The sequence below is a fragment of the Narcine bancroftii genome, chromosome 5 (genome assembly GCF_036971445.1).
Source record: "Narcine bancroftii isolate sNarBan1 chromosome 5, sNarBan1.hap1, whole genome shotgun sequence".
Lineage (NCBI taxonomy): Eukaryota > Metazoa > Chordata > Chondrichthyes > Torpediniformes > Narcinidae > Narcine > Narcine bancroftii.
In genome coordinates this window covers 149,553,308-149,580,296 of record NC_091473.1, presented here as the reverse complement: position 1 = coordinate 149,580,296, position 26,989 = coordinate 149,553,308, and positions in this window count along the sequence as shown.

Here is a 26,989-nt window from a genome sequence, read left to right as displayed (position 1 = left end):
TTAGTACATCTGGATAAATGAAGATGTACCAGCAGAATTTAAAGAGTCAGTAATCTACAAAAGGAAAGGCGATCGATCCAAATGTGGAAACTATTGTGGAGTTTCCCTTGAAGGTCCTTCCGGCGACACATGCCAGTTTTAGACCATCACGTGAAGCAATTGACATAATCGACACAATGCAACAACTGCAGTAAAAATATCATGAACAACTTCAACATTTGTATATCGACGTCACCAAAGCCTTTGACTCAGTATCAAGGGAACTCCTATGGGATGTCCTATCCACCCATGGACATCCTGAAAAGTACATTTGAATCATGTTTGCCACAGACATGGTCAGCTAACAGTAGCAGTGAGCCATTTCAAGTCCAATCTGGAGTAAAACAGGGATGTGTGATTTGCCCCAACTTTGTTCACCAGCTTTATTGCAGCCATCCTCCACATTACCAAGGATGATCTATCCCCAGGAATCGCAATTGTCTCGTCCAAAATATACGACATCCACGGTTCCCTCATCAAGTTCAAATATGCAGATGACAACAGTGTTGCAGCTCTCTCAGAATACCACCTGCAACAAATTCTGACTGCCTTCAACTGTGCATTCACAAAACTGGACTTACTAAGAAGACTCAAATCATCTACCAACCGTCAACATCTGAGACAAATCGGATTAAACCATCAATTCAATTCGGTGAAACAACCCTAGGAAATGTGGCCACTTTCCATATCTTGGAAGACTCCTCTCTTCCAATGTTGACCTTAATGACGAGATCCAATGCACTGGAACAGCTTTTGGACATCTCTGAATAAGAGTCTTTTATAATTGTGACACATGAATGGACAACAAAATGTTAGTGTACAAAGCAGTGGTGATCCCAATGCCTCTGTGTTCATCGGAAACCTGGACAAGGTACCAACAACATCTGAAGGCACTTGAAAAGTTCCATCAACGCTGTCTTCGAAACATCTTTAATATCAGCTGGGAGAATAGAACTAACATTAGCGTGCTAAATGAAGCAAAAACAACAAGCATTGAAGCCTAGGTCATTAAGAACCAACTAAGATGGAGAAGTCATGTTGTTCAGATGGAATACGAACATCTGCCAAATCTTCTACTCCCACCTTAAAGTATCAAGTGTAAAAGAGGTGGACAACAGAAGAGATTCAAAGAAGTGTTAAAATCCCAACATGAAATGTAACATCGACATAAATAATTGGGAAACCAATGCGAAAGACAGGAAACTCTGACAAACCATCATCCGAGAAGGAACAGCAACTTTCGAAGCCTACAGATGTGCAGAACTAGAAGACGAGAGAAGTAAATGAAATGGGAAGCAGCAACAACCAAAGCTCAATCTGCCATCTGAAAAGGCCTGCCCTAAATGCAGATCTTCCAAAGCCTAGATTGAACTCATAAGCCACTTGAGAGCCCATAAATAGATCAACGGAAAGAAATCCATCTCCCTCGACCTCGAGGCATAGCCATGGCGACGACGATTAAGGGACAATATGGAACTTTTACCTTTAGGTTTACAGAGCTCAGCACCACGGTGTGGGCCAAAGGGCCTGCACTGTGCGGTAATTTCTATATTCTATCAGGTCTCCGCTGCAAGGATCCAGAGAGAATGACTCAAGTTTATCCAACCTCTCCTTGAAGCTCATACCTTCATAATTCAGGTAATGTCTTAGTTAGTCTCTTCTGTCTTACAAACACAAAAATACTGGAGGAACTTAGCAGGTCTCACAGAGCTGTTATGAGCCCAGAGGACCCCAAAACCCAGCAGCAATAGGTATTCACCAAGACAAATGTTACTTAAACAAAGGTTGCTTTTAATTATCTTTAAACATGAAAACAGGATCAAATTTTAACTTATCTCTAGTGACTTACTTAACCTAACAACCCCCTTTTAATTCTAAGCACACGTGAATGTAATGTGTGTGTGTTCACAAAAGTTCTTTGATTCACAGTCCAATCTCACATCTCATTCCTCCAAGTTCACTGGTGCACAGAATTTATACTGTGCACAGAATTTAACATTTATAAAGTTCACCAGTCTTTGATGCTTGAAAGGTAAATGGTTGAGCTCAGGAAGGTTCTTGTCAGTTTTCAGTGAGAGATTTGTTGTTCATTTTACTTCCACCACTTCAGTGTCTTGGTGATGAAACTTGCCCCTTCAGAGTTCTCCAGATGACAACTTCTTTCTTTCAGGTCACCACAGAGTTCCTTTTAGTTTCACTTATTCCAAGTGAAACATTAGACAGCCAGTCCTCTCCTCTTGCATGAACCTCAAGGGCTTTGACTAGGCCATCTTCCAAACAGGCTTGCCAGCATGTCCTGTTCCAGTTCCAGCTACTTCTGCTGGCTGTAAAACTGTACAAATGATCTCTGTATATCTCTCTGTTTCTTTCTCTGAGAGAAAGCCTGTTTGACTCTCTCTGCTTGCAAAACCACATCATCCTCTTAGAACAGTAACTCTCTTCCAGACAGCCCTGGCTCCGGCAGGCTCTTTCATCTGTTGCCTTTGGTAAACAACAATCCATTAGTGAAGTCTCTTGAGCACTCTTCAAAGCTCTTGCAAAAGCTCGGAGGCCCCGAAATGTCTCGCATGAGCAGAGCTGCAGTATTTCAAATAAGATCTGTTTTAAAGTGTTTGTAAGTGACCTACACTAACAAACCTTTCCCAATTTATCTCCCAAAAACATATCTCTATTCTCTGTCAGGGAGTTCATGGGAGGTAAAGATATATTACCGATATTTTGGGCATGAGCCCTTCATTAAGACATGAGCAAAAATGCAGACAAGCAGCTGAATATAAAGGATAGGGGAGGAGGAGGCAAAAGGTGATAACAGGGTGGACTGGAGAAGAAAGGCGAGAATTGATCAGGGGAGGAGGTGGCCCTGTGAATGCAGAGCTGGAGGAGACAGGAAACAGAGGGAAAGGGGGAGAGAGAGAGAGAGGGGAAGGGGAAGAGGGAGGGGAAGGGGAAGAGGGAGGGGAAGGGGAAGAGGGAGGGGAAGGTGAAGAGGGAGGGGAAGGGGAAGAGGAAAGGAGGCCTAGGGAAAGGAAAAGAGAGATACAAGGAGGAGGGGCACTAATGGAAAGTAGAGAAGTTGATGTTTAAGCCACCTGGTTTGTGGGTGCCCAGAGGAATTAGGGGATATAGGGAGAAAGCAGGTAGGTGGAGTTAGGTCATAAATTAGATCAGCCATGATCGTATTGAATGGCGGAGTAGGCTCGATGGGCCATTTTTGGCCTACTCCTGATGTTAGAACATGAGGTGTTATTCCTCCAAATTGCACGTGTTCACAATCTGGCAGTGCATGAGACCATGGACAAAGACTATGCAGTATCTTTCATACCCTTTTGGCTCTGGGGTTTTCAATCACATTGCCGAATCAGAAATAACTGTTTGCTTTGTTTTATGTAGTTTGACAGCTGGTCCGATTCAGTACAAGAAGAACACAGCTGATTTTGTATGTTCTCCCCATGTCTGCATGGGTTTCCAAATGCTCCAGTGTCCTTCCACATTTCAAAACACATGGGGTTAGTAAGTTAATTGGGTGTATTTGGGCAGCGTGGGCTTGTGTTCAAAACACACGGGGTTAGTAAGTTAATTGGGTGTATTTGGGCAGCGTGGGCTTGTGTTCAAAACACACGGGGTTAGTAAGTTAATAGGGTGTATTTGGGCAGCGTGGGCTTGTGTTCAAAACACACGGGGTTAGTAAGTTAATTGGGTGTATTTGGGCAGCGTGGGCTTGTGTTCAAAACACACGGGGTTAGTAAGTTAATTGGGTGTATTTGGGCAGCGTGGGCTTGTGTTCAAAACACAAGGGGTTAGTAAGTTAATTGGGTGTATTTGGGCAGCGTGGGCTTGTGTTCAAAACACACGGGGTTAGTAAGTTAATTGGGTGTATCTGGGCAGCGTGGGCTTGTGTTCAAAACACACGGGGTTAGTAAGTTAATTAGGTGTATTTGGGCAGCGTGGGCTTGTGCGCCAGAAAGGCCTGTTACCGTGTACTACGTCTAAACTTTAAAACAAAAGGGGGGAACTGAAGAGACCATCCTTCTTTATTTTTTAGCAAAAGTAAGAAATTGCAAGCCATCGGAGTAGCTGCTTGGCTGTATAACATATTCCTTCTCGTGGGATTCATTCAGAGGCACTCCACTGCATAGCTCAACAAAATAACAGACATCAACAGACTTGGTTCAATTTGATGTCTGTTTCTGAGAACCAAAGTAATTAAATCGAGCAAAAGAAGACAAAGGAGTCAAAACAAAACTGAGAGCTCACAAGGGAAACGAGTTTGATTTTTTTTTGCCAAAAGGTATAACGGGAAATGTGAGGAAAACATTTTTAGTCAGGGTGTAGTTATGATCTCGAACTCACTGCCTGTGGGAACAGCAGAAACGGAATCAATCACTCCCTTCAAAGGGAATTGTACATGGACCTGAGAGAGAATAATTGACAGAGCTATGGGGAAATGGTCAAGGAATGGAATTGATGAGATTGTCCGACTAGGAACTGGCACAGTTCTCGGTGGATTAGAGCCACACGTCAGAGTTTTGCAGCACGGAGAAGGGCCCTTCGGCCCAATACTTCCATGCTGGCTGTGGAGGGAGAACAAGTTCATTCCTGGACAGGTGCAAGTACAGGTGCTCCCCTACTTACGATGGTCGAACTTACGATTTTTTGAAGTTACAATGGTACTGTACTTTCAATTTCAAATTCCAACCTGTTCCCGCGCTTGTGGCATGCGGTATGCTACTTTCCCGGATCCCCACCATCCTGCAATCAATTTTAGTTCAACGCTTCAAACATTCTTCATGCCCAATGAGCTTCCAGCTGTGTAAGTTAATGTTTTTTTTCCAGTGTGGAATAAAGCTATTCAAAATTTAATTCTAAAACATGCTAGGTGCGGTATTCTTTTTCGATTTACAATTTTTCAACTTATACTGCCGGAGCGTAACATGAGGAGCACCTGTATCAAACATTGAACTTTATTTACACTGTGACACAAATGTGCAACAGGAGAAACATACACAAAGACCCGTAATGTTCTGATACAGGTGAGCTAAACTATACCGCGATTTATTTCAAGGGTTCAAACAAACAGAACCTGCCACCCCTCCCCTGACAAGCAGGCACGGCACACCGATTAAGAACTTTATATATCCATCTATAATGGGTGCGAGGCCAGTCTGTCCCAGGTGCATGCCACAAACAGCACCCTCCCTTCACCGCCACACCCAACTTGTCCTCCAGCATCGCCCACAGCTGGGGCTTAGGGATGGCCGCTAAAGAGAGCAAACCCGCCCACGTGCTGGATTTCATAATGCAGTTGGCTCATGGGCTGGCCCACATGACTTTAGGTGAGGAAGAAGATGAATTGGAAGTTGCCTTTACCTTTGGTGGGTCCGATGTTAATGGACAGGATGTAGTGACATTCTATCTGCTTCCAGTCTGGGTGGTCAGATGACCCTCCATGTGCAAGCACAAGGAAACTCCTATATTCTAACCTACTTCCTGCTCACCCATGTTACACCAACCAATTTGTCTACCTAACCAAGTCACAATCACTTGCATTGAGCTCATATGCCTCTGAGACTTTCCTAACCTTAAAATGCCTTTTAGATATTGTAATTGTGCACACCTAGTAGCTTATTCCATTCACTACCTCCTCCTATGAGAAAAAAATACTTTCTCATGTGCCTTTTAAATCTTGCCGCTCGCATCTTCAAACCAATGTTTCTCAACCTTCTTTCTTCCACTTACCTTCTACCTTAAGTAATCCCATTGGATATCATAGGTGCTCTGTGGTTAGTAAGGGATTACTTAAGGTGATATGTGAGTGGAAAAAAATGAGATTGAGAACCGCTGACTTAAACCTATACCCTCTAGTGTCTGGATGCCATCCCATGTGTGAAAAGTCTGTGGCCATTTATCTCATCCATAGCCAAACCGTAGATAATTTTACAAACCTCTGCAAGGTTCCCCCACAGCCTACTACATTCCCAGTCTGTACAGCCTCTCTGGCATGGGAACACCTGTTTTTATTTAGGGGGGAGTGGGAGGAGGTGTTAATCTGGAATGGACCTCCAATTCCATCTACAGTCTTTGCTAACCACTTCACTGGGAGCCCACCTACACTAATCCATCTGTCCTGCTAACATTCCATCAGGTGGACCGGAGTTGGGTGGTAACCGGGGCTTGAACCTCTATCTCTTCCTGAAGGGCATCACGAGCCAATTGGCTCCCGTACTCTCTGTAATTGCCTCTTTGAGATATATAAAAGGTGCCTGAAGAGAATTAAAATACTTATAAAGGTCATAAAATATTAAACATAATTAAAAGCATTTGCAAATGCTAACAAATAATTAAACTTGAAGATGTTAGACAATATTTAAGAGACATAGAAGACCTTGGGTACTCTCCTACCGTACGGAGAAGACGGTGATTATTTTCCTTTTTTATGTCCCTTGTTTTTATAAATCTCTACTAGGACCTCCCTCAGCCTCCCAGGCTCCAGTGAAAATAGTCCTAGCATAACATCAAGCCTCTCCAAAGATGAAAACCCCTCCAGCCCAAGTAACATCTTTGTGAATTATTTCTGCACCCTTTCCATCTTCATGACATTATTGCTCTAACAGGTTGACCAGAATTACACACATTACTCCACCCGTGGTCTTCACCCAGATCTCGAACAGTTGTAAGCTGAATGACCTCAGACTGTGCCTCAACCGTTCGTCAGTTGACTCTTTCTGAAGATAAGGCTTATATAGCACAGACATTTGGGAGAAGGACAGTGGCCCAATTTGACGCTGAGATTTATTTACTGTAGATAAAATCATTTATCTACAAACAAAATGGTTATGCATTTGATCCCATGAGCAAATTTAAGTGAATTTAAAATCATAGAACCATAGAACATCACAGCACAGAAAAAGGGCCCTTTGGCCCTTCTAGTCAGTGCTGACCCATTTTCTGCCTAGTCCCACTGACCTGCACCCAGTTCATAGCGCTCCATATCTCTCCCATCCATGTACCTGTCCAAATTCTTCTTAAATGTTAAAATTGAGCCTGCATTCACCACTTCAACTGGAAGCTCATTCCACACTCCCACCACTCTCTGTGTGAAGAAGGTCCCCCTTATGTTCCTCATGAACTTTTTCCCTTTCACCCTTAATCCATATCTTCTGGTTTGTGTTACACCTACCCTCAATGGAAAAAAGCCTATCTACTTTTACTCTGTCTGTCCCCCTCATAATTTTAAATATCTCCATCAAATCTCACCTAATTTTTCTACATTCCAGGGAATAAAGTCCTAACTTATTTAACCTTTCCCTGTAACTCAGTTCCGGAAGACAAGGCAGTATCCTAGTAAATCTTCTCTCCATTCTTTCTATTTTATTGATATCTTTCCTGCAGTTCAGCCTCACCAATGTCTTAGACAACTTTATCATAACATTCCCACTCCTATACTCAATAGTTTGATTTATGACCAAATGCTAAAAGCTTTTTTTTACAACCACATCCACCTATCATGCCACTTTCAGGGAATGATGTATTTGTATTCCCAGATCCCTCTGTTCTACCGCATTCCTCAGTGCCCTACCATTTACCGTATACGTCCTTTCTTGGTTTGTCCTTCCAAAATGCAACACCTCACACTTGTCCACATTAAATTCCATCTGCCATTTTTCAGCCCTTTTTTCCAGCTATTCCAGGTCCCTCTTCAAGCTTTGAAAACTTTCCTCATTGTCCACAGCACCTCCAATCTTACTTTCATCCACAAATTGCTGATCCAATTTACCATGTTATCAACCAGATCATTGATATAGATAACAAGCAACAATGGCCCCAGCACCGATCTTTGAGGCACACCACCAGTTACAGGCCTCCAGTCTGAGAAGCAATCATCTCCCATGCAGCCAATATCAAATCCAGTTCACTACCTCACCATAAATACCAAATGTCTGAACCTTTCTGACTAAGCACCCATGTGAGACCTTGTCAAAGGCCTTACTAAAGTCCATGTAGACAACATCCACAGCTTTTCCTTCATCAACTTTCCTGGTAACATCCTCAAAGAAACTGTATGATTGGTTAAGCATAATCTACCACATATAAATCCATGTTGACTATCTTTAATCAGTCCCTGGCTATTCAAATGCTGTACATCCCTTAGAACTCCTTCCAATAATTTACCTACTGCTGACATCAAGCTCACTAGCCTATAATCTCCAGGATAACTTCTGGAGTCTTTTTCAACAACAGAACAATGTGAGTTGCCCTCCAATCCTCTGGCACCTCACCCGAGGCTAAGGACAGTGGTTCTCAACCTTTTGTTACCGCTCAATTTTAAGCAATCCCTATGCCATCGGAGCTCTGTGATTAGTAAGGGATTACTTACGGTGAGATGTGGGTGGGAAGAGAAGGTTGAGAATCACTGCTCTGGACCTAATTGTTACTGAAATATTTGGCTTGAGAAAAATTGTCATTGGCCCATTTTCTTTGGAGTTTGGAAACCGTGCACATAACGAGTCAATGAGGGACGATTCAAACAGTGATGGCGAGTGGAAAGAAAAAGGTTGAGAACCACTGCCATAAGAAGTTGTGGAGGCCAGGTTATTGGGTCTTTTTCCAGTGTGATCAGGGTTCGAACGAACTCTTCAACTGACTTACCAGGCTGCTGTTTTCTGGATGTCAGGAGGTAACAGGAGTATACCTCATTGATCTTGGGCTTGTATAGCGTCCGTAGTTCAGCCATTGCCTCTGTGAAAGTCATGCCACTTCTGATGGCCTGGAAAGCCCTCAGGCCGAATCTTGCCTGTAGGACTTTCAGCCTCTTCTCGTCTGAATCGAACAGGCCAGCAGTGGCCTCCAGGAAGTTATTAAAGCAGTTGACCCACTGCTTAAAGAGTTCTGATGCACCCGGGACTTGGGGATGCACTTCTAGCCAGTCAGGGCACAGCAACTTCTCTATTACTGGAGATGTTAAAATTTCTGTGCAATAAATAGTTGGTCACTATCAGTTACCCCAATAATTGCAATGACAAAGATTGAGGGGAACGATAGGCTTCATGCACAGAAGACTCGAGCTGGCACGGATCCAAACTAGGGAAATGCAGGGATAGGGAAAGGTTACCTGACCTTTATGGCCTGGGTCCCAGGGGAGGAGTCCAGGTAAGAGTGTCATCAGGGGGTGGGCCATCCCGAGCCAATTAGCATACAGTGATAGTACAGATTCTATCACCAATGTGTCTATGTGCAGATGGTAGTGTAGGATGACTGTGATTGGCTGAGAGTGTAGCCACACCTACTGGCAGGTCTTAAAGGGTACCTCCTCGCCAGACCAGGTCATTCTGGACTGGTCGACCTACTTGTGATCTGCTCCAGTCTTTTAGTTAATAAAAGCCTTGGTTTGGATCAACAAGTCTTTGATTCCTTCGATGCTCTCTACAATTTTATTAACTAAAAAATTTTGAAGGAATGGAGCGTATGGTACAGCTGGAATGCCTCGGCATCGACCCACAATCAGCTACAGCCTCGAATGACTTTAAACACTGGGTGAGATGCTTCAAAACATACTTACAGCTCTCTGATCCTGCCGTGATAGAGGACAGCCATCGACTACTAATATTGATGACTATGGTGTCCCCGAGAGTCTACCAGAGTGTCCGAGATGCGACCGCTTTACGGCTTTACGAGTGACCGGAGAACAGGGTCTATGCTCGGTAAAAACTAGCGACAAGGAGGCAACAGCCCAGTGAGTCCTGTAGAGCTTATATTCAGGCACTAAGGGCAATGGGCAGGGTCTGTGCCTGCACAGACAGAACTGCTGCGGAGACCACAGACGATCTGATTCGGGATGCTTATGTGGCTGAGGTTCGATCGAATGAGGTGAGGCAGTGCCTGCTAGAGCACGGGGGAGAAAACCTAGAGGACGTGACCCAGATCACAGAGAGGATGGAGGCTGCGGTCTTAAGTATGGACATGTACTCTTGGGGCTGAACCCCACAAGATGATATAAGTAGGATGGCCTACTACTGCCGCTACGCTGCCCGATGCAACCCCAAAGTGTTATTTCTGTGGGAAGAACAAGCACAGCAGGTACCAGTGCCCGGCGAGAAAAGCCAGGTGCCAGAAGTGCCTTAAAAATGGCCACTTTGCTGTAGTCTGTCGCACCAAAATGGCCATGACCGTGCCTCGTTTGAAGCCCAATCACCACTCTCCATTTCAAACACTTCTTCCTCAGAGCTCTCGTTCAATGAGAGCGAGGACTCCACCACGTGGCAGCATCTGATATCACGGGGCAGATGTCGAGCGCGGAAGGTACAACCCACCCTCGGCGCAATGACGTTTACCCTACCTCACAAAACAACGTCCGACCAGGCCCCAGCCCCGACCTCAATGCCCACCACCGCTGCCAACCAGGGACCCGCCACCACTGTCGACCAGAGACTCGCCACCACTGACCACCCCACCGCCGACGGCAAGTAGCAACCCCCAACACTTAACGTTAGCTGCAGGCAGCAACACCAACTCCTCGACATTGTCTCTTCAGGCCCCACTGTTCGCGTGATGTCATCATGCAGGTCTCCACTGTCCACATTACAAGTCTCTGCATCAATAACCCTCGACCAGGACTTCCCCCAACTCCTCACAAAAGCAATGGAACTGATTAAAGTGCACGGACACTATACCAATAGCTTATTTGACTCGGGGTCAACTAACAGTTTTATCCGCCCGGACCTGGCCCAACGTTGCGGACTGGTTATTCTCCCCACTGCACAGAAGATTTCATTGGCGACCAGATCCCGTTCGATTGGGGTAAAAGGGTATTGTGTGGTGACCCTGAAAGTCCAGGGCATCACGTTCACAGACTTCAAACTATTAGTCCTTCCCCAATTGTGCGCCCCTGTACTGCTGGGACTGGATTTTCAGTGCCAGTTTCAAACCATTTTCCTGCATTTTGAGGGGCCTCACGCTCCACTCTCTGTCTGTAACCACTCCGCTCTGGAAACCTCCTGCCAGCGGCAGCCCGAGCCACCCGCCCCCACACCCTGGGGCCTCACCTGTAGTCTCTCCACCCTCCGAGTTGCTCCGCCAGCGCTTTTCACAAATCTCACCCCTGGCTGGAAGCCTGTGGCCACCAAAAGCCAGCAATATAGTTACGAACACAGGAAATTTATCACAAGCGAGGTGTGCAGACTGCTGGATGAGGGCATTATCGAACCTAGCTCGAGTCCCTGGAGGGCCCAGGTGGTGGTTGTTAAAAATGGGAAGAAGCCGCAGATGGTGGTTGACTACGGCCAGACAATCAACCGCTTCATGCTCCTGGATGCGTACCCCCTTCCATGGATCACAGATGTGGCGAATCAGATCACCCTATACCATGTATTTTCCACCATTGACTTACGTTCGGCCTACCATCAGCTCCCGATCCGCCAAGAAAACCGACCTTTCACAGCTTTCGAAGCAACTGGGTGGCTGTTTCAATTCCTCAGGGTACCCTTTGGGGTCACAAATAGTCTTCCAGCGGGAAATGGACCGGATGGTGGACCAGAACGGGCTGACTGCTACTTTCCCGTATCTGGACAATGTCACCATCTGCGGCCATGACACGGAGGATCATGATGCCAACCTTGAGAAATTTTTTCAGACTGCGATTCGCTGAACTTGACCTACAATTTCGACAAGTGTGTCTTCCAGACCACTTGGCTCGCAATTCTGGGTTGTGTGGTAGAGAACGGGATGGTCATGCCGGACCCTGACTGCATGCGTCCCCTCATGGACATTCACCATCTTCGGGTACCCCAGTTACATCCATAGTGACAGGGGGGTCCTCGTTTATGAGCGCAGAGCTGCGGCAGTACCCTCTGGAGCGTGGTATTGCTTCAAGCAGGACCACCAGCTATAACCCACACTGTAATGGGCAAGTCGAAAGAGAGAATGCCACCGTCTGGAAAGCGGTTACGCTTTCCCTCCAGTCCAAAGGTCTCCCCACCTCTCGCTGGCAGGATGTGCTCACTAGTGCCCTACACTCCATCCACTCCCTCCTATGCACCACGACCATTGCCAGCCCCCATGAAAGGATGTTCTCTTTCCCGAGGAAATCCAAGTCGGGTACGATCATGGCTCATGGTTTCCAGTCCAGTGCTCTTATGACGCCATGTCCGGTACTCAAAGAACGACCCCTTGGTTGACCGAGTGACTCTGCTCCATGCGAACCCGCATTATGCCTACGTTGAGTACCCAGATGGGCAGGAGGACACAGATTTGGTAAGGGACCTAGCCCAAGCCGGATCAGGCCCAGCAGTGCCTTTAACCCAACCTCCCCCTCTTCCTTCTCCCCCAGGTCATGTGCTTGAACAGAGGGACCAGCACCACCCCACCAGCTCAGGCCAGACTGTCGACAACGCCGTTGGGGAATTAAGCGAAGCAGTGGCTGCACCCGGCGACACGACTCCGGTGACCCCAATCCCGGCGCCATGGTGGTCATGCCGGATAGTTAGACCCCCTGACCGGTACAGCCCCTAGCCTCCATCCACCCTGGGATCGGTTCTCAAGGAAGGGGTGAATGGGGTGAATGTGATAGTATAGATTCTATCACCATATGTACAGATGGTCATGTAGGATGACTGTGATTGGCTGAGAGGGTAGCCACACCGACTGGCAGGTCTTAAAGGATTGCTCCTAGTCAGACCAGGTCATTCTGGATTGGTCGACCTACTTGTGATCTGCTCCAGTCTTTTAGTTAATAAAAGCCTTGGTTTGGATCAACAAGTCTTTGGTCCTTTCGACGCGCATTACACATACACAATCCATACCATTACAACAAGTTTCCCTAAATGCCCAAGGGAATATCTTGTCAGGCCTTGGCAATTTACCCACCCTTATTGATTTAAGACAGAAAACACCATTTTTCTTACTTCCCTTGACTCTCTGTCAGCTTTCTGAATGAATACTGATGAAAAAAAATGATAAAGATCTCCCTCATCTCTTCTGACTCCATACATTGCCGACCACTCTAATCATAAAAGGGACCATTTTTGTCCATTACTAACCTTTTGTTTTTAATATTCCTGTAGAAACCCTCAGGATTTTCCTTCACATTGTCTGCCAAAGCAACCTCATGTCTTCATGTCCTCATTTGCTCCATGTTGCCTCTACATGTTATAAACCTCTCTCTTCTTCTGAACCAGATCCCCAATATCCCTTGAAAACCAAGGTTCCTTATGCTGGAAGCTCATCTTTAATCCTGACTGGAACATACAAACTCTGTACTCTCAACATTTAGGGCAGATATTATTTTACCTGGACTGGTGTTGCATGAAATCTTTTATTTCCACGAGAAGGACAGAATCTTGCTTATAAATTGATTAAGTAAATGAGAGCGTGGGTTTCCCTGACCTGAGGAAGGAATATCTTCTTGCTGACAAAAGAATGGTGTCCATGGGATTAAGCATCTATATAGACAAATCTCTTATAAAAAAAACTTTATTTGGATCTCTGACCAGCTAAATAGTTATAATAATTTATTATTTTTCCTTTATTTCATATTATTCTCTTTCTTTTCTAGCCGTACAACAGGATAGCAGGCCCTTACGAGCCACAATTAGGGGCAGCCCAAATACCCCAATTAACCTACATCCTCCGCAAATTGTTGAAGGGTGGGATGAAACTGGAACTCATATGGAGTCAGCAGGAGAACATACAAACTTCTTACAGTCAGCGCCAGATTTGAACTCGGGTCGCTGGAGCTGTAACAGTGCGGTGCTAAATGTATGTACCTGGGAAGATGCAGCGAACAAGACTTACACTGAATCTGTACTTGAACACGACAGAACAGTACAATCCCTGCGACACTCGATGTTGTGGCAACCTATATATTCCATTAAAAAAACCCCTCCCTACCGTGCAACCCTCTGTTTTTCTTTCCAAGAGTCTCTTAAGGGCCCCCTAATGGTTCAGCCTCCACCACCACACCTGGAAAAGCATTCGAGGCCTCCACAGCTTTTTATAAAAAGACAGCTTACCGCTGATGTCTCCCTTAAACTTTTCTCCCTTCACTTTGTACATATGTCCTCTGCCATTTGCTACTCCCACCCCATGAAAAAAAAACCTCTCTACCTTATCTATACCTCTCAGAATCTTGTCACCTCTTATCCTTTGCTCAAAAGAGACAAGTCCTAGCTGTGCTAACTTTGTCCCATAAGATTTATTTTTCAATCTATGCAAAATCCTGATAAATCTCCTCTGTACTCTCTCGTGCATTACAACCAACTTGAGGTTAGGAAAAATGTGCAAGAACTTTTCCTATCCATATACCTGCCTAAATGACTTCTAAAGATTATGTTGGGCGCTATCAGTAGCCTCAATAACAACTTGGACAAAGACTGAGGGGAACGATAGGCTTTATTGTACTAGAGACTGCTGGCCTGTGTCCAAGGCTAGGAATGAGCAGGAAGGAGAGGGAACTCGACCTTTATGGCCCGGGGTCACATGGGTAGACCTAAGGGAGGAGCCAAGGTAGGACACCCGGAGAGAAGGCCAACAAGCACATGCAGATTAGAACTGTCTCGACCACAACTGCTTCCTCTGGTGGCTCATGCCCACCACTCTCTGTGTGAAAAAGTTGCTCCCTTCCCTCCAGGTCTTCTTTAAATCTCTTCCCTCTCTTCTTAAAGCAATGCCCTCCAGCTCGAAACTCCCCTTCCCTGTATAAAATACATTCTCCTCTTATCACATCCACTTAACACCTTAGACTCCCCCCGCTGCCAGTCTACCGTCTTTATTCTGATCTTTTCCTGTTCTTTGCTTATACCTGTATCTTGAAGAAGGGCTCAGGCTCCAAACATTGGTCATATAGCTTTACCTCCCTCCTATGGATGGTGAAAGGCCTGCTGTTCGGTGTGTTTTTATCTGTTTTCCCCAGTTCTGACAGCGTCTTTGACCCAAACTGAGAACTGTTTCCACAGATGTTCTCCGGTCTGCAGTTTTTCGAACATATCTTGTCTATGCTTTTGATTTATTCATAGTTATTCTCTTGTGATAAAAAGCTTGTCAGGCCACAGATCTCATTGTAGCACAGTGTAACTGTACACCAGCCTTTCACTCACCTTCAATGACCCATAAACTTTAAGATTAAAATAACACATTGATCCAACATAATTTGTCATTTGAGGAAGATATAGTTACTTTCCACTGTGTGTGAAATGTTTCCTAGTTTTAACCTTGAGAGACCTGACTCCATGTATTGGACTGTGACCTCAGTTCCTTGATTACCTTCTCCTAGGAAACTATCCACTCTATTTGTCAGCTTTAGTGTATGAACAACCACGTTCAAACCATCTCTAAAATCTTCACATTTCAGGGAATGAAACACGACTTAGAGCAATCTTTATTTTAACCCTTGGAGCCCCAGTCTCATTCCAGTTGATAAACGTTGTTCTGAGTCCAGTCCAGAGTATCCTTCCAAAGGGGCGATCTTGGCATTCTCATAAAACTGGTTTGCTGTGCAAAGTATACCGTCTGGTAGTATCACGGCCTGGTCTGGCAATTCAAGAGCCCAGGAACGCGGAAGGCTGTAGAAGGGATCAAATGTAACCAGGACCATCACGGATTCCGAACTTCCAACTGAAGGAAGCAGTCTGCATACATAACATTTTGCTCACAGCCTCGCCTCACTGTTTCCTTTGGGTGGAAGGTACATAAGCCTGAAAACCAGCACCTCCAGTTTCAAGAATGGTCAATTTCCAACAGCTATTAGACTCTTGAACCCCTGGTATTGTAGTCATAGACTGCTCCGATACCACAAAAGCACTATTGAACGTAACTTTTTGTTTGCATTTGGATTACTGTGCAATTCATTATCTATATTATTTATATAGTGCTCCTTTAATCTATTAAATGAATGTCCTATTATGGTTTTTCATTACAAGTTCAGCTGCAGCAAACGAGAATTTTGGTGTACTGTATATGTGCATTGAACAATGTGTATGACAATAAACTCATCGTTGCGATTTCAGGTGTGATCTAGTTAGCACTTTGTGATAGCTAAAGTAAGACTGGAGAGGAGCCCCACAACTGAACAAAAGGCAGAGATCTAGAGATTATTAATTATATTGAACATTTGCTGGAACGCTGTCCAGATCAAGGCCTTGGGAAGGTTAGAAGGAGAAATGGGTGCAAGGGGAGGCCTTTGGGAGGATTCCTCATTGTAATGTATCCATAATGCTTTGGGGAGCCAAAATGAACAAATTAATATTTTTTTTTAAAATCAGGCCAGTGGGTCTTTATTTCCATAGAAACAACAGCTTCGAGCTGATAAGTTATACAGCACGGTGACAGGTCTATCCCATTCATGAGCCTGTGCCGTCTAAATATCCCAATTAACCTAAAACTCTCTTATGTTTTCGGAACATGGGAGGAAATCAGACCACTTGGAGGAAACTCGTGCAGATACAGGGAGAACGTAAAAACTCCTTACAGCGACGGATGAGATCCTGGTTCGCTGGCTCTGTAATACCGTTGTGCTAATTGCTATCCTAGAGGTTGTGTCCACTGAGTCAGTGTGGGTGGAAGTCAGAAATAGAAAGGGAGCTATCACTGTGCTGGGAGTCGTCCATAGGCTCCCACTAGCCCTTGGGACACAGAGGAGTAGAGAAGCAGGCAGATTTTGGAATGGTGCAGGAAATATAGTGTTGTAGTTATGGGTGATTTCAACTTCCCTAATACTGACTGCAAGAGGGATAGACAGGGAAGAATTTGTCAGGTTTGTCCAAGAAGGATTCCTGACACCGTAGGTGGACCAGCCGGCGAGAGGAGACGCCACACTGGATCTACTTCTGGTAATGAACCTGGTCAGGTGGCGGACCTCACAGTGCAGGAGTATTTTGGTGAGATTGACCACGACTCCAAGAGCTTTAGCATAGATATGGAAAAGGATAAAATCAGACAAAATGGGAAAGTGCTTAACTGGGGAAGGGCTAATTACGAAGAGATGAGGAAGGACCTCGTGAAAATAACTTAGAAATAGATGTTCAAGGGAGAAAGCACAGAATTAATGTGGATGAAGTTTAGGGACCACTTGTGCGGTCCAGAATAGGTTTGTTCCACTGGGACAAGGAAAAGATGGTAGGAAAAGGGAACCATGGCTGATGAAACAGGTGAGGCAACTGGTCAAGAGGAAGAAGGAAGCAGGAAACAGGAAGGGCTCATGAGAAATATATGGTAGCCAGAAAGGAGCTTATGAAAGGACTTAGGAGAGCTCAAAGGGGTCATGAGAAGGCCTTGGCATGTAGGATTAAGGAGAACCCCAAGGCATTCTTTGCATATGTGAAGAACAGAAGGATGACGAGAATGATGGTAGGGCTGCTAAAGGATAAAGGAGGCAACGTGCCTGGAGGCCGAGGAGTTTGAGGACGTCCTAAATAAATACTTTTGATCACGGTGAGGTCGGAATAGATAAGACTTGTGTGATGGACAGTGTTGAGATTAAGGAAGAGGAGGTGTTGAATCTTCTTAAAAAAAATCAAGATTGACAAGTCCCCAGGGCCACACATGATCTACCCCACGTGGCTAGTGGAAGTGAGAGAAGAGAGCTGGGGCAGTAGTTATGAGATTTGAATACTCTTTGGCCACAAGGGAGGTGCTGGGAGATTGGAAAATGGCAAATGAGTTCCCCTTGTTTAATGCTGATAAGTGTGAGGTGCTTCATTTTGGTAAGAAGAATCAGAATAGGACATACGTGGTAAATGGGAGAGCATTGAGGAATACAGAAGAGCAGAAAGATTTAGGAGTGACGGTACATCGTTCCCTGAAGGTAGAAACTCACGTGAATAGGGTGGTGAAGAAGGCTTTTAGTATGCTGGCCTTTATCAATCATTGCATGGAATATAGGAGTTGGGAGGTGATGTTGCGATTGTATAAGACGTTGGTGCGGCCTAATTTGGAGTTCTGTGTGCAGTTCTGGTCGCCTAATTATAGGAAGGATATAAAGAGAGTGGAGAGAGTGCAGAGAAGGTTTACCAGAATGTTACCTGGGTTTAAGCATCTAGAGTATAGGGAGAGATTGGACAGATTAGGTCTTTATTCTTTGGAGCGTAGAAGGTTGAGAGGGGATTTGATAGAAGTATTTAAGATTATGAAAGGGATAGACAGAGTGGATGTGGATAGACTATTTCCGTTAAGAGGAGGAAAGTTTAAAACAAGAGGACGTGAGTTAAGAATTAAGGGGCAGAGGTTTAGAGGTAACATGAGGGGGAACTTCTTTACTCAGAGAGTGGTAGCCGTGTGGAATGAGCTTCTGGGAGAAATAGTAGCGGCGGAGTCAATTGTATTATTTAAGAAAAGGTTGGACAGGTATATGGATGAGAAGAAGATGGAGGGTTATGGGCATTGTGCAGGGAGGTGGGACTAGAGAGGGGTGTTTGGTTCGGTGCGGACTAGAAGGGCCTAATGGCCTGTTTCCGTGCTGTAATTGTTATGTTATGTTATGTTATGAGAAAAGGTAATAGGGAGAATCCTGGGAATTATAGACCGGTGAGTTTTATGTCAGTGGGGTGTAAACTAATGGAGAGGATCCTTAAGGATAGGATCTATGAGCATTTGGAGAAGTAAAGTTTACTCCAGGATAGTCAACATGGCTTTGGGAAGGAAAGGTCATGCTTCACAAGACTAATTAAGTTTTTTGAGCAGGTAACAAAAGAATTTGACGAGGGTAGGGCAGTAGATGTGGTCTACATGGATTTTAGCAAAGAATGGAACAAGGTCCCCCCAGGGATATGCATCCAGAAAGTCATGAGGCAGGGATCAGTGGAACCTTGGCTGTGTGGATTTAAAAAAAATTGGCTTGCAAGTAGAAAGCAGAAAGTAGTAGTACAAGGAAAATATTCTGCCTGGAGGGTGGTGTCTAGTGAACCGGGATCTGTTCTGAGACCCCTGCTCTTGGTGATTTTTATAAATGACCTGGATGACAAGGCAGAAAGATGAGTCAGTAAGTTTGCAGATGATATGAAGGTTGGAGGTGTTGTGGATGGAGCTGAGGGTTGTCAAAGGTTGCAAGAGGATATAGAAAGGATGCAGAGCTGGGCAGAAAATTGGCAGTTGGAGTTCAACCCAGATAGGTGTGAGGTGATGCATTTTGGATGGACAATGCAGAAGGCTGAGTACAGGGTTAATGATCCATTAACAAGAGTGTGGGTGAACAGAGGGACCTTGTGGCCCAAATCCATACATCCCTCAAGGGGTTGATAGGATAATTAAGAAGGCCTATGGGATGCTGTGCTTCATTAATTGGGGGATGGAATTCAAGAATAGAGGGGTCATGTTGCAATTCTACAAATCTCTGGTGAGACCACACTTTGAGTTTTGTGTTCAGTTCTGGTCACCTCATTATAGGAAGGATGTGGAAGCTATGGAGAGGGTTCAGAGGAGATTTACCAAGATGTTGCCTGGATTGGGAAACCAATCTTATGAGGCAAGGTTAGCAGAGCTAGGATTTTTTTTCTTTGGAGCATAGAACGATAAGAGAAGACTTGATAGAAGTCTACAAGATTAACTTAAACTGAAGAGTTTAACATTCCTTTAAAATGCCCCTATTGCTTCATCCTCCACCACCAACCCAGCAATGCATTCCAGGCACCCATTGCGCTCTGTGTAAAGATCTTACCTCTGATGTCCCCCCTAAACTTTTCCACCTTCAATTTATATAGATGTCCTCTGGACTTTGCTACTCCCACCCTGGGAAAAAGGTGCTGGCTATCTACCATTTCTAGGGCTCTCATAATATTGTAAACCTCTACTAGTTCACCTCTTATCCTTCTTCACTCTAAAGACAAAAGTCCTACTTCTGCTAACCTTGCCTGGATTGGATTAATTTTCCAATCCAGACAACATCCTAGTAAATCTTCACTGCACCTCTCCATAACTTCCGCATCCTCCTTGTAATGAGGTGAACAGAAGTGAACACTGTATTTTAAGTATGGTCCCACCAAAGATTTATAGAGCTACAAATTCACCTCATGACTCCTGAACTCAATTCCCCAACTAATGAAGCCCAGCATACCACAGGCCTCCCTGCGTGTCCTAAAACACACACCTAAATGCTGGAGGATCTCCGCCAGCTTAGCAGCGTCTATAGGAGACAAAGATATATTCTGAATCCATACTGCTCAGGACCCCGGCATTAGGACTGCTGTTGGAGGGAGGAGACACAGCTGGAACAATATCAGGGGATGATGGATCCTCCATGTGGCTTCGAAGAGTAAATGGGTCTTGTGCCCCAGATGGCACAGTACAGTTCAAAATACATCCAGTCCAAATGGCCTCTACCACTCCTGCCATTGTGGTGGTCATTTACCTACTGATCGATGTTTATGTGTGTGTGTGTGTGTGTGTATGCGTGTGTGTGTATATAATATATATTTTAAATATTTTTAGTGAGTTGTCCCTTTACACATGGTAAACAAGTGATAACATAAATCAAATCATATGCATGTCACATGTCAATTGTAAATGAGAAGTATAAACAATTATTACATAACTTATTTTGTTCAGGACATTAATTATTATAATTATAGAATTTGAACAATTAAATCATAATTTGTCCTATGTCCAAAAATAATATTGAATACAAACATTATACAAATGATACAGGTAAAGTTCCCTTAAATAAGATCCTTCATACTTCTCTAAAGTGATCATGTTGTCCTGTGATCTGATCCATGATCTGCAGGTCAAACCCACTCCCCCCCCCCCCCCCCATCGCCTTCTGCCTTTACTTATTAGTCTTAACAATAAAAAGAAAAAAAAACTCTTACACAGGCAATTCAGTTTGCTTATAACCTGGGACGTCCCAGGTCTTTCAGTTCTTGAGCAACCCTCTTTAATTCGGTCCCTCTCTCACCGTACCCATTATGTGGTAGTTAATTTTGTTCTCCACTTGGATGGTGAGGAGCTCGCAAATCTCTATATCATCCTAGTTGGCAGATATCGTGGTCATTAGATACTGACTCCTTACTGTTGGTTTTTAACATTTCATCATGCTGAAACTTTGCACAAGTTACACATCATCAAAATGTCATAATTCTTTCCAGAGTTGGTCCCGGAATGCCAGAAGTTCCTTTTACACGGCCGGGATCTTGGAACATTTACCAAGTCTGCTGCCGGAAAGAAGCTGGGACAGGAATAAACCTCCCCACCCGCCCCCCCCCCCCCCCACTTCCCCATTCTGTCTTGGTGCTTTTTAGACAGCAGGCATTCCATTAAAAAGGCACAAATGTCCCAGAACGAAAGGGCAGAGTGAAAAGCATACTTGAGAGATGCATCAATTTGGACCCCAAGATCCCTCTGTTCTTGCACCCTGTTAAATATTCTACCATTGACCCTGTACTCTGCCTTCAAGTGATCTTTAAGTATTTCTAATAAAATGTTGCATTAACAGAAGAACAGACAATGAACCTGTAGCCCCTTTTCCATTGACACCCTGTCCCAGGAATTAACTGGGAATTTACTGGAACAGAGTCCAGTGGAAAAGGAACACTGTCCGAACGTCGGCATCAAATGATGTAACTTCACCCCGGGGATCAACTGCCTTTACCCCTATTCATATCCCCACTGATTGCTGACGTCTGTGTGCTGATAAAACCAGTGGAAAAGGGACAGCAGAAAGTCACCGTTTTCAGTTAAAGGTAGAACACTCCTCTCCCCGAGAATGAGTTGTGCTCAGAAGAAAAGCAATTAGTGTCCCAGTGAAGGGTGGCCCAGTGGAAATAGCACAAAGGGCTTCCTATCCCGGGACACTGCACAGCCAAATTAACTGGGATGCCGCTGGAAAAAGGGGCCAAACTTCCTTTTCTTCTCTTTTTTGCACTAGCTATTTAAGTTTTTAAATCTTGCATTATGCATTAGCAGAATTGTAGTTTTGCACCTTGTTCGGCACAGTACTGCTACTGGAAGACAACAAATTTCATGACACGTGTTCATCGCCATCAATCTGATTCTGAATCTCAGTGTTACAGCTGCAGAAGAGGTATTAAATTGGTAGAGGATTGCTATGAAGCTGGGTATTCCATTACTTTTTAAAGAATGAAACAAAAATATGGAATCTTTTCGAATACTTTGTTTACTTATTATCAGGTTCGAGCTTTATCTTCAAATAATTTTGGACGTACGTTTCAATTGCACAGACTGTCCAGATTTGAAAGTTTACATACTGAAGGGGGTAAAAAGGGATTTATATCTGAGGTGTACACTTTATTACAATAAACCAAATATTCATAAATCTAAGGTGGTATGAGTAAATGAGTAAATGGAAGATATAGATTAGTCCATTTTAATTTTATATATCGGTTATATTTAACTCCTGAGAAGTTAAGGAAATATAAGTTTATTTCTTCTGATTTATGTTTTAGTTGCGTCAAACAAGTTGGTTCTTTTTTACATTCTATTTGGCTGTGTGAGACAGTGAAACCTTTTTCGGACTAGAATTCAGGAATTTCTAGAGGGTTTATTTAAAATCAAAATTTCGCTCAATTGTATGGTACTTTTATTGGGTTATATTTTATTGGGAATTAGAGGGGGTAAAATATTATCCAAAATTGTATTTTACTTTTGATTTTATGATTTATTTTGAGTAATAAATATTTTTTTTAAATCGTCGAACTTAAGACACACCTTCCTATTGCGGATACACAAGCTCTGTATTAGTCCTGTATCTGCAGGTCATTCATGAAAGCTTATTTCTCCTTGTAATCAGTCTCTGTTTATATTTTTACATGTTTGATGAGATGTGATCGATTCCAACTGAATCGATCTGAAAATCTGTGCTGGCAATATACCTTTCAAAGTCAATCATTCTCTGTGCTTTAAGCAATCAGCTTTTAAAGTGTGGATATTGCATGCAAGTGTCATCTATTTGTGGATACATAATCGAACACACTCAGTGGTGATGTGATTGGACACGCAGCAAGACTAAAAGGGAAGGTAACAGCGCACACTTCTCAACAATGGACGTTCTGCATTTGTCACTGCCAACTTAGTTACAATTTGCTATAGAGACTAAAATAAAAATCACATTTGCCTCTGGATTTATTTTAATGAATAAAAACATCCAATATCCCAGAAGGAAACCCATGTGAAAAACATTCAAATCTCAAGTATGTACATAGTTGGAGGCACCCAGGAGACTGGAATCTAAAGGTGAACCCTCTCAAAAAAGGGTTATGTTTCCCAACATTGACCATTCTTTTCCTCCCTCTGATGTTCCTCGACCCATTGAGTGCTTCCAGCAGATTGCATTCAGCCCAAGTACATCATAGTTGCCTTTTAATCTATCTAGGGGTTTTTCCTCCCCCATAATGCAATGCCAGCCTCTCCTGTGCTCATTGGTCTGTGGACACCTCCTTGTTCATTGTATTCTGTGCCCCACATTCTTGGCCTTGTTAACTTCCCAATCTCAAAACAGGTCACCTTTCAAGAAAAGTAAGCCTCAGTATTCTGAATTGTACCTATTCTTCCAAATAAATCAAACTTTGTAATTGCAGCTTTAACTTGTAGTTGATAAAACATTTTCAAATCTTCACACTTCATAATGATGAGTAAAACAAAGTATATTGTAAAAGATAATGATACTCAACTTCAAACGAATAGAAATGAATTAAAATGATAATAAATGATTAATATTGATGAATAATAATGATAAATTCAAAGAAAATTTTCTCGAGCGCTCATGTCTCCTCCGCAGTCATTCCACGAAATGGGAATGAGCCCCTCGTCCGCTTGGATATTACGACATACGACGTCATAATAACTCCCTGAACCCCATTCGTCTCCTGACTCACTCTGCTTTCAAAAGACCTCCAAAGAATATATGTCAAATGGGGCTTGTGTTGCCCCCAGATGCCTTTGGGTAATACACATCGATCCAAAGAGAACTGTGGATTCCCAGCACTTCACCATCAGCAGAGCACGGGATCTCTCCTGGTGTAACGGGCTAGCCGGTGTTAAAGTTACAGTGCTCTTGCAGCCTCACAGTCTTCTACTCCATTCTATCCATTGGCAACCCGAGCTCCAGATCCAAACCTCCAATACAATCAGGAAGGTTTCAGCATCTGATGCCCTGAAGTTGCTTGAGTACAAACACATACACAGCTGCAGAATTACCACTTGCTGGTAGTGTGTCAAAAAAGCTCTACACAATGTACACATGTAGACAAATAAAGAATTGTTGCGGTGACCCACATGCCAGCAAGTGAACTGGCACCCAAAGTGGCGGGCGTGCTGTGGGAAATGCAGGAAATTGACCTGCTTCCAACACAGGTTTTTATCTGGGCTGCTGAGATCATTTACGACATCACATTCTGTCCATGTGACAGAAACAGTGACGAATATAAGCCCAGTTTGCAAGCCTGGAGGTGTCAGTCTTACACTAGACAATAGGTACACTGATGTCTATAAATAGCTCAGGATAGAAGATGCCGCTACACTGTAAACAAACTGACTGTGCAATGCAGAGACAATTTTAAAAAATCAATAAGGAGACCTTAAATGGGTCACCGATTGAGTTTGTCGTTGAGGAGTCTGATGGTGGAGGAGGAGCAGCTGTTCCTGAACCTGGTGGTGTGAGTCTTGTGGCATCTTCCTGATGGCAGCAGCATGTGCTGGGTGGTGTGGATCCTTGATCGCTGCTGCTCTCCAAATGGTAGCGTTCCCTGTAGATGTTCTTGATAGTGCAAAGGGTTTTGGCACGTAATAATCCAAAAATGTAGAATACATGATATACGTCAATGTTTGCCCGGCGTAAGGCAAACAAAGAGTCACCATGAGGATGTCCCGATATCCCCAATATTAAGAGAAAGTAAAACGAAAGAGAGTCCCTTCAGAGACACTGAGTGTGCATGGATTTGCCTCCAGTGCTCTTGCAGCCTTACAGTCTTCTACTCCATTCTATCCATCGGCAACCCAAGCTCCAGATCCAAACCTCCAATACAATCAGGAAGGTTTCAGCATCTGATGCCCTTTGGGAGGGCATTTTTCCCTCAGCCTCCTCTCGAATCCCGGTTCCGACACGGCCCGCAACCTGTGTGAGTCCCTTGGCCGCAAGTCTCCAGCGGCCCACAGCCTGTGTGAGTCCTTTGGCCGCAAGTTGCCAACAGCCCACAGCCTGTGTGAGTCCTTCAGCCATAAGTTGCCAACAGCCCACAGCCTGTGAGGGTCAATCAGCCGCTGAGTTAAGTTGGGGGGGTAAAGTAAATGAGGTAGTAATTTTTAATTGTAAAGGATAGACATACTTTCTCTGATGCATAAAGTAGTAGAGGACAAGATTATTGTTCCATGGAAAAATGCCAGCGAGCTTCAATGTACACATCAGTGCATTGTTAACTGCTGCCCCGCTCACTGTTGCCTGGATGTACAGGCTGGGCTGTGGTGGAAGCCAGGCACATGTGCAATGATGTTCACAGTTCTTCAATGTACCAAGCAAGGGATTGGATGCCCCTCAGATCCACATGAGCTATGGGCCAATGCATCTCACATATCTCCATTCATTTGAATGGGACTGCCGACCTGGGTAATGAACAAAGTTGAAAGTAAGTTGGTAATGCATTTTTTTTACATCTTATTTCAATTCACTGGAACATTTTAATAAATTCCGATGAATCAAATATTTTTTTTTCAATCAGATGATAATGCTTGAAATAATTCTTTTTTATAAAATAATTGCTTTAACCTAGTGGTTCTCAACCTTTTTTCCACACTCACATACCACCTTAAGTAATCCCTATGCCATAGGTGCTGTGTGATGAGTAAGGGATTGCTTAAGGTGGTTTGTGAGTGTGGAAAAAAGGTTGAGAACCACTGCTCTAGACCCAATTGTTACTGAAATCTTTTGCTTGAGAAAAATGGTAATTGGCCCATTTCCTTTGGAGTTCTGAAACTGTGCACATAACGAGTTCATGAGGGACGATTAAAACAGTGGTTTTCAACCTTTTTCTTTCCACTCACATCCCACCTTAAGCAATCCCTTACTCATCACAGAGCACCGTTGGTGTAGGGATTACTTAAGGTGGGATGTGAGTGGAAAGAAAAAGGTTGAAAACCACCACTGTTGTAAAGGACGCAGCAGAGACATTATGGGGACTGAAGGGCTTGAGTTATAGAGAGGGGCTGGATAAACTTTACTCCCTGGAGTAACGATGCATAAAATAATGAGGAGTATGGATAAAATTAATGCTCTGAGTCTGATTTCTAGGCAACATGGTTTGTGTAGCAGTTAGCGCATCGCCTTTACAGCACCAATGATCGAGACCGGGGTTCGGATCCTGTGCTGTCTGTTAAGAGTTTGTACATTCTCCCTGTGTCTGCGTGGGTTTTCTCCAGGGGCTCCTGTTTCCTCCCACCGTTCAAAACATACCAGTGGTGTCATTTAATTAGCTGTAAATTGGACTCGTGGGCTGAAGTGGCTGTTACCAGACTGTACGTCTAAATTTAAAAAAAAATTAAAAATGAAATTGCGATGATTCTAAAATTAGATGGGAAAGGTTTAATAATCATGAGTTTATTGTGATATTCATTGTACAATGTTAATTTTCACCAAAATTCTTACCTGCTGCAGCTGGACAGTCATGTCATAAAAAGACTGCAATAGTAGAAATTAATTGAAGAGATCACTGGGGTCTCCCTCCCTCCCCACCACCCAACACCACCCCCATCAACGTGATCTACTGAGATCGTTTGAAGAGAGCGCGCAAAATCACCCTGTGCACAGCATCTTTCAGCTGCTCCTCCCAGGAAAGAGATAGAGGAGTATCAGAGCCAGCGCCGTCAGGCCAAGGAACAGCTTTTTCCCCCAGGCTGCGAAAATACTGACTGACTAAAGGAACTGCTCATACTAACCATTCCAGGCTCTACTATTTAATTTTTTTTAATTTAAATTTAGACATACAGCACAGTAATGGGCCATTTCTGCCCATGGGTCCATCCC